The sequence below is a fragment of the Cupressus sempervirens genome, chromosome 10 (genome assembly GCF_028749045.1).
Source record: "Cupressus sempervirens isolate cs-2001-9-10 chromosome 10, ASM2874904v1, whole genome shotgun sequence".
NCBI lineage: Eukaryota > Viridiplantae > Streptophyta > Pinopsida > Cupressales > Cupressaceae > Cupressus > Cupressus sempervirens.
This window is the reverse complement of record NC_143127.1, coordinates 782464534-782477343: the sequence shown is the minus strand read 5'-3', so window position 1 is coordinate 782477343 and position 12810 is coordinate 782464534. Positions and strand designations below refer to the sequence as shown.

Genomic DNA, 12810 nt, shown 5'->3' with positions numbered 1-12810 from the left:
AGTTAGGGTTAAAATTAGAATTAGGGGTTGAGTTAGAAATAAAGTTCTAGGGTTAACAATAGATATATAGTTAAAGTTTCTGTTAGCATTAGGATAAGGGTTACAATTAGCATTATAATTATGGTTTGAGTTAGAGTTAGAGCTAGTTAGGGTTCGAGCTAGAGTTAGAGTTAGAGTTATAATTAAGATTAGAATTAGGAATACATAAATAGGGTTATATATAGGGTTAGGATTAGGGTTAGGGTTAGGGGTGTAATTAGAGTTAGGGTTAGGGTTAGGATTAGAGCTAGAGTTAGGATTAGGGTTATGATTATAGTTAGTGATAGAGTTAGAACTAGGGTTAGGGTTAGAGTTAGAATTAGAATTGGAGCTAGAGTTAGTGTTAAAATTAGAACTTTAGGGTTAGAGTTAGAATTAGAGTTCTAAAGTTAATAATAGGGCTATAGTTACAGTTTTGGTTACAATTAGGGTTAGGGTTACAATAAGAGTTAGGGTTCTAGAGTTAGGGTTAAAGTTAGAGTTGGAGTTTGAGTTATAATTAGAGTTCTAGCATTAACAATAGGGGTATAGTTTATGTTTGGTTTGCATTAGGGTTAGGGTTACAATTAGAGTTATAATTAGGGCTTCACTTAGAGTTAGAGCTAGTTAGAGTTAGAGCTATAGAGTTAGAGTTAGAGTTATAATTGAGTTTAGAATTAGGGTTACATAACTAGGGTTATATATGGGGTTAGGGTTGGAGATAGAGTTAGGATTAGGGTTAAGGTTATGGTTAGAGTTAGGGTTAGGGTTAGAGAATTAGAAGTAGAGCTAGTATTGGAGTTAAAATTAGAACTTTAGGGTTAGAGTTAGAATTAGAATTAACTAGGGCTAACAATAGCACTATAGTTAAAGTTTGGGTTAGCAATAGCGTTAGGGTTATAATAAGAGTTATAATTAGGTCTAAAGTTAGAGTTAGAGCTAGTTAGGGTTCAAGCTAGAGTTAGAGTTAGAGTTAGGGTTAGATTTAGAGTAAGGGTTAGCATTAGGGTTAGGGTTACAATTACAGTTAGAGTTAGAGTTAGGGTTAAACAAGAGTTAGGGTTCAAGTTAGAGTTAGAGTTAGAGTTAGCGTTAGGGTCAGAGATAGAATTATCATTAGGGTTAGGGTTAGGGTTAGAATTAGGGTCATAGTTAGTGTTTGAGTTTGAGTTAGAGCTAGAGTTAGAGTTAGGGTTTGGCTTAAGGTTAGGGTTAAAATTAGAATTAGGGTTATATATAGGGTTAAGATGAGGGTTAGAATTTTTATTAAATTTTTTAATTTTATTTTCTAATGTTATACCAATATTTTTCTAAATTTGTTTCCTAATGTTAAATTATTAATTTTCTAGACTATTTTTAAAAATATTTTCTAATGTTTTAAATATATTTTCCAACTAATATTTTCTTAATATTTTCTAACATTTTCTAATATTCTAGACTAATGTCCTATTATTATTTTCTAATGTTTTTCTAATTTTAAAAATATTTTTTCTAAAAATTTTCTAATGTTTTTCCTACTATTTTTCTAATATTCTAGATTAATATTTTTTTTAATATTGTCTAATATTTCTCCTAATATTTATCTAATAACACTAATATTTTTCTAATATTCTAGACTATTTTTTTTTAGTATTTTCTAATATTTTTCTAATAATACTAATATAATATTAAGCAATAATTTTTTTATAAATGACCCATTCATATAATTAGCTAACATTAATAAGCAATAAAAATATTAAATTAACATTAAACATTCTTTGGAAACTTTAAAAACATAAAAAGCATTCAAATAATCACATATAAACATACCCAAAATAGTGCAACGACCAAAAACTAGAGGACAAAGACAGAGCTCCTCCAAAGTCCAAAACATTCTAATATTTTATATTGCTTTTTCTAATATTTTCTAATAGTTTTCTAATAACATTAATATTTTTCTAAATTTGTTTCAGAGTGTTATACTAATATTTTTTTGAATATTTTTCAATATTCTAGACTAATTTTTTAAAATATTTTCTAAATGTTTCTAATATTCTAGACTAATGTTCTATTATTATTTTCTAATATTTTTTCTAATGTTTTGTCTAATATCTTTCTAATAACACTAATATTTTTCTAAATTTGTTATGCAATGTTATACTAATATTTTAGATTAATATTTTTATAATATTCTATAGTAATATTTTAAATATTTTCTAATGTTTTTCTAATATTTTGTAATGTATTTTTCTAATATTTTGTAATATTTTTCTTCATATTTATTTAATAACACTAATAATTTTCTAAATTTATTTCCTAATGTTGTACTAATATTTTTTAATGTATTTTTAAATATTTTTCTAATAACACTAATATAAAATTAAGTAATAAAAAAATTTATAAACGACCTAGTAATATAATTAGCTAACGTTAAAAAGCAGTAAAAATATTAAATTAACCTTAAAATATTCTTTGAAAATTTAATAAACATAAAAAGCATTCAAATAATGAAATTTGAACATACCCGAAATACCGCAATGACCAAAGAATAGAGGAAAAAGACATAGTTCACTCAACACTCCAACATGTTCACTCCAATGTCGAAAACATTTTTACTGTGCCATAGAAATGAAAGTGACAATGAAACATGGTGAATTAAAAGTTAAAATCATAAATGTAGAACATTTGTGCGAACCTTTATAATACTTATGTTTGTGCGAACATATCCATTTCTATTAAGATATGCTCACATGAACCTATATGCAAGTGTTGTTTGGGAAAACACAACTAAAAGTTGGAAATCGGAAACTTGCATTAATTTCCAAATTTGTTTTTGCTAGAAGAAAAGTTGCACCCACTATTGTGGGATTACCCATAGCATAAATATGAAAGAATATTCTTGTAATCTTACTTACAAAATGTTCATTGTTGATGTCCCCTGTTGTAGCATTCATAGCACTCACAACTTCTTTGATTCCAATGATATATTGAATAACGTCTTCTTCTTCTTTCATGCACATCTCATCTTACTTACCTCTTTGACTTTCTGGTTTATCTCTCCATAAATTCTGATCTCCACCATGCCAAAGTATCATCTTGTCCCACATCTATTTAATAGTAGAATAATCTTTAAAATCATCAAAATTAACATCATTCAATACAAAAGCAATCTCAATCATCAAACTATTGTGTTTTTTCTTTTGGTTCATCTCATCAATTGTTATAGGAGGGTTAAGAGGGGTGTACTAGTTGTCTAGGAAAAATATTGTATTGTCTCCAATCCCACATAGATGAAGCCTAATCCTAGTTTACCATGAGGAAAATCTCTACTTGTTTAGCATTGACACCTCTCTCATATACATCTTCAAATCCTTAGCTTAAGTCAGTTTAAACTTTTCTATCAAGCACCCAACTCGGATACCAATTGTTAGATAACTAAGAGGATGGGTGAGTCAATTATAATCAGATATTATACAGGCCTTTGAAACAATTTTCACCAATTTAGAATATGTTAAACTTTCATTTCATTAACTCTAAAACTAGATCTAGCATTAAAATATAACTAAGATAAACCTTGCAAAAAATGGCTAGCTTAATATTTTAAGTATTACAGTTATCTTCTAGGTTAGATTGAATTATAATAATAAAAATTAAACATAAAATAATATTTTCAAATCATAAGAATTCACAAAAATTGATGCAAATATTTAACATAAAACCTTATAAAGTGAAAAAACATCTAAGAACTAACAACCCAAATTTTTCACTCTTGTAAAGTAGGTTCTCTTAGGATCCAACCTTGTTAAAGGTTACATACATGTTTTCTTTTTTAAATCAAAATTGGGCAAACCACTAATATATATATATCTTGATTCAGAGCCTCAATAGGGAATGAAACAAGAAGAAAACCCAATATCCTTGCCAGAATACAACAAGAAGGGAAAGAGAAGAAAGATGAAGAAGCTAAAAACCCATTATTGAGTTGGGGAAGAGCTAGAAGAAGAGGTCAACACTAATAGTTGAAGATAATAAATTTTCCAATTCGAAGAACAAGTTTAAGACCTGGTCTGTTGAAAAAGATTCAATAAACTTTCCATCACAACCAAGATTAGATAAATAGTTAGTCACCTTGTTACCTTCTCTAAGTGTGTGAGTGAAGCATATGTCCTAAAAAGAATGAAGTAATTGCCAAATTTGATTCATAATATATCGAACCTACTAGTTGTGAATTTTCTTGGTCGTGCATGCATTAATTACCACAAGAGAATCCCCTTCAATCTAGATTTTAGAAGAACCAACCTTCTTTGCCAAAACCAGACCATGAAGAAGTGCATATGCCTCTACCATGTTGTTCATGCCAGGATTGATGGGAGCAGCCTTAACTGCGAATGGCTTGCCTAACCAATCTCTAATACAAATGCCAATCCCAGAGATACTGGGATATGTTAATGTGATATTTTTAAATGATTTTCACCAAATACCATCTAGACCTTGTTCATTCTTTGAAACTTCTAAAAAATGGTCTTCTCTAAAGAAGTTACAAACACTCAATAGAATGTTAGAATATAGGATTTCAAAAGACTTTTAGGTCCACTCAATTTAGCAAATTTTCAGCTACATTGATTAGAAAGTAATTTAGTAAAATGATATTTTAGGTTCAACACTCTCTTCCTTGTTGATATAACCTCTTCATCCAATCTATGTCTTCTAATCCCTTTCTGGCTGACTCAGACACTTCAAACATCAACTTAGTACTTCATTTCCCTAATATTCACAATACGGTTGTGCTTGGTTCTCCTTATTTCTTTAACTTCTTTGATAACATGTTAATCAACATAATCAACAATATTAGAAATAGTAAGCATTGTATTGATCCTTTAAAAAGAAACTTTTTTAATTCCTCTAGAATCCTTCAGGTTTTTTTGCTTAATCATAATTGATATATTTTCATCAGGTTCATGTTCATTGAATGTAGGCATTTGAGAAATATACTTTCATATGATCTTCTTTGAGTTTCTCCAGTTGTTGATCTTGTAACAAACTCCATCCTTGCCTTCTAAACTTCTCAAATAATCTTTATTTTTATCAAATGTTAGCCTTAGATTAAATTTTTTCTTTAATTTTTTGTCCTCTATATATTTTTCATCTCTTCTTGAGGTGTTGGGTAGCAATTGTAGTATATTAGTTAATATTGTATTCCTTCATTTATTGACCAAACTGTCTTTCTTATACATGATCTCAACACTAAATCAAATCATGTAAAACAATCAAACTAATATTATACCATTAGAGTCTAACTCATTCAAGTACCCATTGAATACCAACATTTACATTGTCATATTATTCCTCAAATATTTTTCATCAATCAAATAATCTTCATCAATCAAATAACATGACACTGTTGAATTAGCATAATGTCTAACCAACTAAGGTGTAACTTCAGTGACAACATAATAACTGAAATGCCTCTTTCACATACATAAATAACATTATGAATTAGAATTAACATATATAACAATACTCATTAATCAACATATATTTGTTTTGTCCTTAATTATTTACTTAAAGAATTTTAGATCTAAAATCAACTATCTGTAAATCAATTGTATGTACATTTTATTTTCTCATTGACTATATTAATTGCTATCAATAAAGTTTACATAGCACAAGAATGAAATTATCTCCATACATGTAAAAATAGATGAATTCTTACTATCATCAAACAAAACAATTAATTTTCAAATTTCCATTCTTTGAGCAAGAAATGATCCGTCTAACATTTTATACACTTGTATCTTCTGCCATCGATTCGTCTAATCCAGATAACTTTTTATTCACAGTCAAATTTTATATCTAATAATTTATTTACTATACACATTCCGAACAATATTCATAAAAGACTTTTATGAAAAAATAGGTTTTCAAAAAAAATTCAACCATTCTTTCGAAAGATTAGTTTGAATCATTTCATACATGATGCAACTGCTAATATATATGGGTTCAAATCTCGTTTAATTTGAGCTAAAAAAACATCCGTGGGCATAAGGTCATCCCTGGCATATCTGCTCATAAATTCTCTCATACTAAGCATTCAAAATTGAATCATGTTCATAGATGTACAATCTCAAAAAGAAATAATAGGACTGTATTTGAATTTTTTTCTCCTGTTTTCTATTACTTCACTTTCAAATACCAAGAGATATGCAAAAGCAAATTAGATGAGTAGAGAACAATCAAATAATGCGGCAATGCAAGAGTTACCCTTGTATGATAAAAGTTTCCTATGTTTATATATACATTGGGGTTTCAAAGTAGCTGGAAAACCCAAATTAGAAAACATTTATATACATTTTTAACAAAACTAAATTTGAGAAACTGCTATATACATCATTTGAACGAAAGTTTCTATATGTACTTGATTTCAGTCAAGGATCTTTTATAACTCCCTGTTTTCCCACACTTACAATTCAATGAAATAAAGAATACAGCACAAACTTTTTGGAATAATGTAGAAACCCATCTTAGCCATCATAAACCTGAACAGGCTCATCTTAACGAACTATTTTTCTTTACTAGTGAGCTCTTACCCATTTCCCAATGCATTGAAAGCTCCAATTTGCATTCTTTTCGTAACCCTAATTTGATAATCTAAGCAAAATCCCATAGAGATGTAAGCTCGTAATTTTCTTCTTCTCCTTCAGCGAGTTGGCTATGAAATTGTAGAGAAGATCCCATCTTCAATCCATCTTCAGTGTTCATTAGAAAGTTTAACCAATCTAACCAGGATTCCGTTATCTCGTTGTTTGGGTTTGCAGTTTTTGGAAAATCAGTGGATTGAAACTGACTTTCTTGAAAGGGTTCTAAACTAAGAACACTGTTAGCATCATCATTATTCGTGTTGGAGCACAGCGTTGATACTTCTTGTTTCTCTGGCTCTTGAGAAAAAGAATAAGCAGCTTGGACAGCAGCAGCCTGAATATCAGCTGCAGAGGAAGTTCTAAGGCAAGGAAGGGAGTGAACCGAGTCAGGGAAATTGAAATTGGCGGAGTTACCTCTTAAAGCAAAAGCAGCTGCATCATGTGCACGAGCTGCCATCTCAGGTGACGGAAATGAGCCAAGCCATATCCTCTTCTCCTTCCTTGGCTCTCTTATTTCAGACACCCACAAACCCCACTTCCTCTTTCTGACACCTATGTAGGCAGGATGCTTTGTTCCCCTCCTATTTGCATTTGTTTTACTACTATCTTCTTTCGCCATAAATAATGGCAACAGTTAGAGGAATTTGAACTTTGATAGAAATAATGGCTAACTGCATGTACACATTACTAAATTTAGGTTTTCTAATCAGCTTAAAACTAAACGCTAAACATAGTTGAACCTAGACAGCACCTAAACATCATCTCATTTATGGATCAAGATAGCCTAGACATCATCGCATGATTATTTTATTTCTAGTGGCATAACATTCTCAAAGTTAACTCCGTATCATCCTCTGAAAACCAGAATAAGCTTACTAATATAGTGTTATATGTTGTTATATTTATGATGCTCTTTCACAGAACGACACATCAACCACCAACTCTAATACAACAAAATATAATCGGCTATGATCTCATGTAGCTTACAAGACAACGTGTGGCTGAAAATATGAAACCTGTTTTAGTGGTGGTTTTGAATTATAATTTAGTTAAATTTAACGTACATGTTTGAATTATATGAGATTTTAAGCTACTTTTGTGGATTACCTAACCGATCAATGACTCTGCCTGTTGGCCATTCATCTTTATTAGCCATGTTTTATGCTTTTTTATTTGCTTGTTTGGTTTTATGCAAACTAATTTATATTGGCGTGAAAAGCGTGTCCAGTATTCAATTTATATTTTTTGGATTTTGCTGCGAAGAAGGTCGTTGGCAGAAGCACGTTTAACTACAAGTCTACGCCCTTCTTTTTTGCTTAACAAGTAATGTTGGATTTTTTATAAGGTTTTTAACTTTTATTTCATAAGAATGTTATATACGATTGGTTCAGGTTTAACTGTCATTTTCTTCTGTCATAATTAATATAAATTATCTTTAAAAGGTTACAATACTATATAGATTACCTTAAAAACACAATACTAGTGATTTTTCCAATTCTTATTAATATATCATTAAAATTATTTCTGAACATATTATTGTTGTCCATTCCTCTATGGTACTAAGATTACTTCACATATTCTAACATGTAATTGATTTATATTACAAGGATCTTTTAATTGAATAAAGCTAAACAAATTACAAATAAATAATAGTGGTCTAAAAAGGAGCTGACATTTAGAAGATAATTATTAGAAATTACTTTGAGGGGCCAATACAATAACCACAAGTAGTCAAATACATGCCATTAGAAGCGAAATCCATACAAAGCTCAATCAATAAAACAGCCACGTTTATATTGATATACTAACTACGTTTTGCAGTCATGTCAAAAGGCGTTAGTACAGTATGCATAGAGACTTTGGATCTATCTTTCACAAACAATATCTCCAACATGTAGCAGCAAAAATTGGCTTTTGATCTGCTCTGGTCGCCTGTGACATCACCATCTTCTTTTGGTTTGGAACGTAAAAAAGCAAACTGCAATATGATGTTAGTGCACAAAACAAGAATTTTCCCAATTTCATAATGCAGAATATGTTTAAAAATATTGTTTAACATCCAGCTTTCCAAATACCGAGAGACACAGTTTGTCATACTGTATCACTAATAACACTAAAATGAAGTCTATTAACCAACAATGCTTTATTCCAGCTCAAAATATGATGAAATATTAATAGAAATTTTATGTTATGATTCCCCGTTATCTTTTGATAAAGAACTGTTAAAAGATATATTGAAATATGTTTCATGTTTTCAGTATGCTGAAAACAAGAGCGCCTTGCTGGTCAAACATTTTAGTCTATGGCCAAGCAGATGCTTACAGTGGGGATCTTCGATGCTAAGATTTGACCTCTAGACTTAAGCACTTCACTTTTTTCATTTTGTTTCTCTTAAATCTGCAGTTGCATTTGTTTGTTAAATTTTAATTGGAGGTCATAAATGGAAGGAGTTTTAAGATATATTTGAGAAAAATAATAAAATTGTTAACAAGAACTAGTTAAATCCACGATATAATAAATAACATTTTATTTTTATTTTTTAATTGTTATATGATACTTTACTTTTATAGTAATTTTTTGAGTAAAAAATATTGTATTGTATTATCTAGCTAATTATTATGTATTGTGACTAATTATTATTATCTCACAATTTTTCATTGTATTACAAGCTCTTTCAATAAATATATCTCTTAATAGTATAAGAATTTGTTGATAAAGAATTAATATATTTTTAAAAAATAGTATTTTTTTCTAATAAATTTTGATTATTGTACTAATAATTTTAGATGCAATTTATTTTGTTATTGTGATTATGAAATAGATAGGTTTTGAAGGATATTGAAACCCTAGGAGCCTTTACAAAAAGAAACTAGCATAAAGGTCAAAGACATACTGCTAACATCAATGAGACATCAAAAAATATGGGTAAGAACTAGAGAAAGAAACAAAAAAAAAAAAGGAGTATATCTTGAGAAACTTTAAGCAAGATTTTTCAATAGCTCAGTAGCTTCAACATCCAAGTCACATTAAATAATATTTTTTTCTATAACTCAGACCAGTATCCACTTTGAATTCTTTTTCTGTACTAACCTCCAAGTCAACCACAAATCTATCTTGGCTGAAATTTCAATTTATTGACCACATCATTGAGACTCTTAGCCATACTTATTATAACTTTGTTAGTAAGAGAAACTAGGGAAATAAGGCTATCACTGATGCTCTTAACATTTCCTTCCAAATTCTCAACTTACTCTTCATAATTCATCAAGTACTTCTTCCTAGTTCTAATCAATAAAACATTACTAAACTTTCATTCGTTACTATATTTCATTACTTTATTTCCCATACATCAATACTCCTATCCTATTTATTACTAATAAAAAATATATATCATCAACGTTTCAAGGTACACTATGTGATGATGAAAAGAAAAAGAGATACGAAACAAAATGAGTGCCAAATGAGACTACTCAAAAGATAATGGGACCAACAAAAGAGAGATTGCATGCCTACAAAGGGTTGAAACAAAACTAACCAATAAAAATAAAAATAAAATTGAAATAAATGAGTAAATGACTAACCAAAAACCACAAAGACCACAATTCTCACAAAAGGAAATAATCATAGAAAACAAAAAATGCAAGAATTAAACCATGAGAATATTAAAAAGGGTGAATATAGGGGTGAAATACACTAAATCTCAAAATAAAATAATGGGAAATAAAGAGATGAGAAAAAATTATCACAAGGAAAAAGGGGATAAAAATCTAAAAAATTAAAAAAATATATGTAAACAATAAATTATATGTGTGTCTATGTCTATGTGTGTGTGTGTGTGTGTGTGTGTGTGTGTGTGTGTGTGTGTGTATGTGTGTGCGTGATCACACACACACACACACACACACACACACACACACACACACACACACACACACACACACACACACACACACACACACACACACACACACCAATATATATATAGACACACACATATATACACACATATACACATTGTTGTAACAATTTAGAGTACATACATATACAGATGTAAACTAAAAAAACTATCAAGAAACAAAAAGAAAAAGTGAAAAAGGAAGACAAAAAAAAAAGATGCTAACAAGAAAAAATAAATAAAAATTGGACATAAAGAGGCAAAGCACCAAACTAGGAAAAATAGGTGAAAAGATACAAATGCATATATACATATACATATACATGTAGAGATAGATACATACACACACATTAACATATTCATACACACACACGCACACACATGTGTGTGTGTGTGTGTGTAAGTAAGTAAGTAAGTATGTATGTATGTATGTATGTATGTATGTATGTATGTATATATATGTGTATGTATGTATGTATGTATGTATGTATGTATGTATGTATATATGTATGTATGTATGTATATATGTATATATGTATATACATATATACATATATACATACAAACATATATATATATATATATACATATATATACATATACACACACACACACACACACACACACACACACACACACACACACACACACACACACACACACACACATGTTAGAGAGATATTAACAAGATAAAAAATAGGAATAAAACATGAAAATACCACACAACTAGGAGCCACCAATAAAACAGAAACAAACCTAACGGGATAGATGTAACATAGACAAAAAAAGAGAAAATTGGCAATTGAGATGTACATAAACTCCCAAGAGCCTAGGAATACATAAAGACCAAACAAGAACAAAGACACCAAGAAAAATACCCACACCCCAATCGAGAAAAAAAAAATTACAACAAGTGAGAATAAAACATAGAAAGAAAGGGAACCAAAATGGCACTAGTAGGACCAGCACAATAGTGGAAGGTAAGCATGAACCACCTAAGGAAAGGAGGGAGAATTATGTAAGCTAGATTTCTTGCTAGCCAATTTCTTCACTAAGGGCTCACCTAGGCTTCTCTCCTTGCCTATTGGGGTTCTCCTTAGTCATCCTAACCTCAAGAGGATTGCTATATTATCCTCTTCACTTCCCTATCCAGCTACACCAAGGTTTTTCTAAATTGCTTCCTTCCTACACACATCTTCCATTTTCCTTCAAACTCACACTTTCTAAAAACTTGATCATTCTAACTTCAAAAAAGAGTGAGGGATGAAACTCGATAGTTCTTAGACTCCTCCCTATCCTTCTGGTCTCAAATTCCATAGATCTCCTTACTAATTTTGTCAAAATTGACAAAATTGTCCTAATTAGACCTAGTAGACTTAGGCCTCCAAAGTTAGCTTTTGGGTTACAAATCAAAATTTATCTTAATAAGGTGGCAAACTAACCTTATATATTGATACCCTTCTCTGAACACTTCAATATTTTGTTGGTTTTAGGTCCTCAACCTGTATGTACATCCCCTTGCTATTTTTATGCAAAAAAAAATGGTTTCAAGAATTTCATATTAGCACCTGCTAGGGTCTCATGGAATTCATAGAAAAACTTGTCTTATAAAATTATCCTCACACGCATACCATCCTCATACATCCCTCCTCTTTCTAGAACTCTCATATTGAACTATCTAGCACATTCAATCCATGAAATCCCATTTGCAAGCGTTGTGATCACCTAGCAATGCATTGAAAGATTCCCTATGACGTCACTTGAAAAATGGAAAACCATTTTTTCCAATGCTCTCCTTTTGTATATACACTTTCCAAAGACTAAAATTCCATTTCCCTCAAGACCATGATGATTTAACAATAAGGATTCATGGGGGAACCATTCTTCACAAAAAATTCCAAAATAGAACAACACATTGTCTAATAGCACATGATTTTCAAATTGTGAACAAAAGAACTCTTAATAACTTGAAAAATAGAATAAAAAGTACTATAAGGGAATGAAATACAAAGATAAAATTAAAATATAAGTTCACTAATCCATTAAAGTGCTCATGCAATAAGAAACCCCTAAACTGTCAATTCTAGAACAATATTATATTAGTTTTCAATTTCAACATAAACTTCTAACAAACTCCAACCCTTGGAATTTCTCTCCTTCATGATTTTATAGGTTCCTTGAGAGGTTTTAGACAATTATCTTAAATATCAAACTCTTTCACCTAAAAATGCAATATATTTTCAAAATCTTGTTAAGCAACTTTTCAAAGTTGCTGACAAC

General features: G+C 30.0%; 1 pseudogene; it reads right to left on the bottom strand.

The window, feature by feature from the left end:
* Nucleotides 1-6645: 6645 nt before the first annotated feature.
* On the bottom strand, nucleotides 6646-7254 carry LOC149536215 (ethylene-responsive transcription factor ERF039 pseudogene; annotated as a pseudogene).
* Between the last annotated feature and the right edge of the window lie 5556 nt (nucleotides 7255-12810).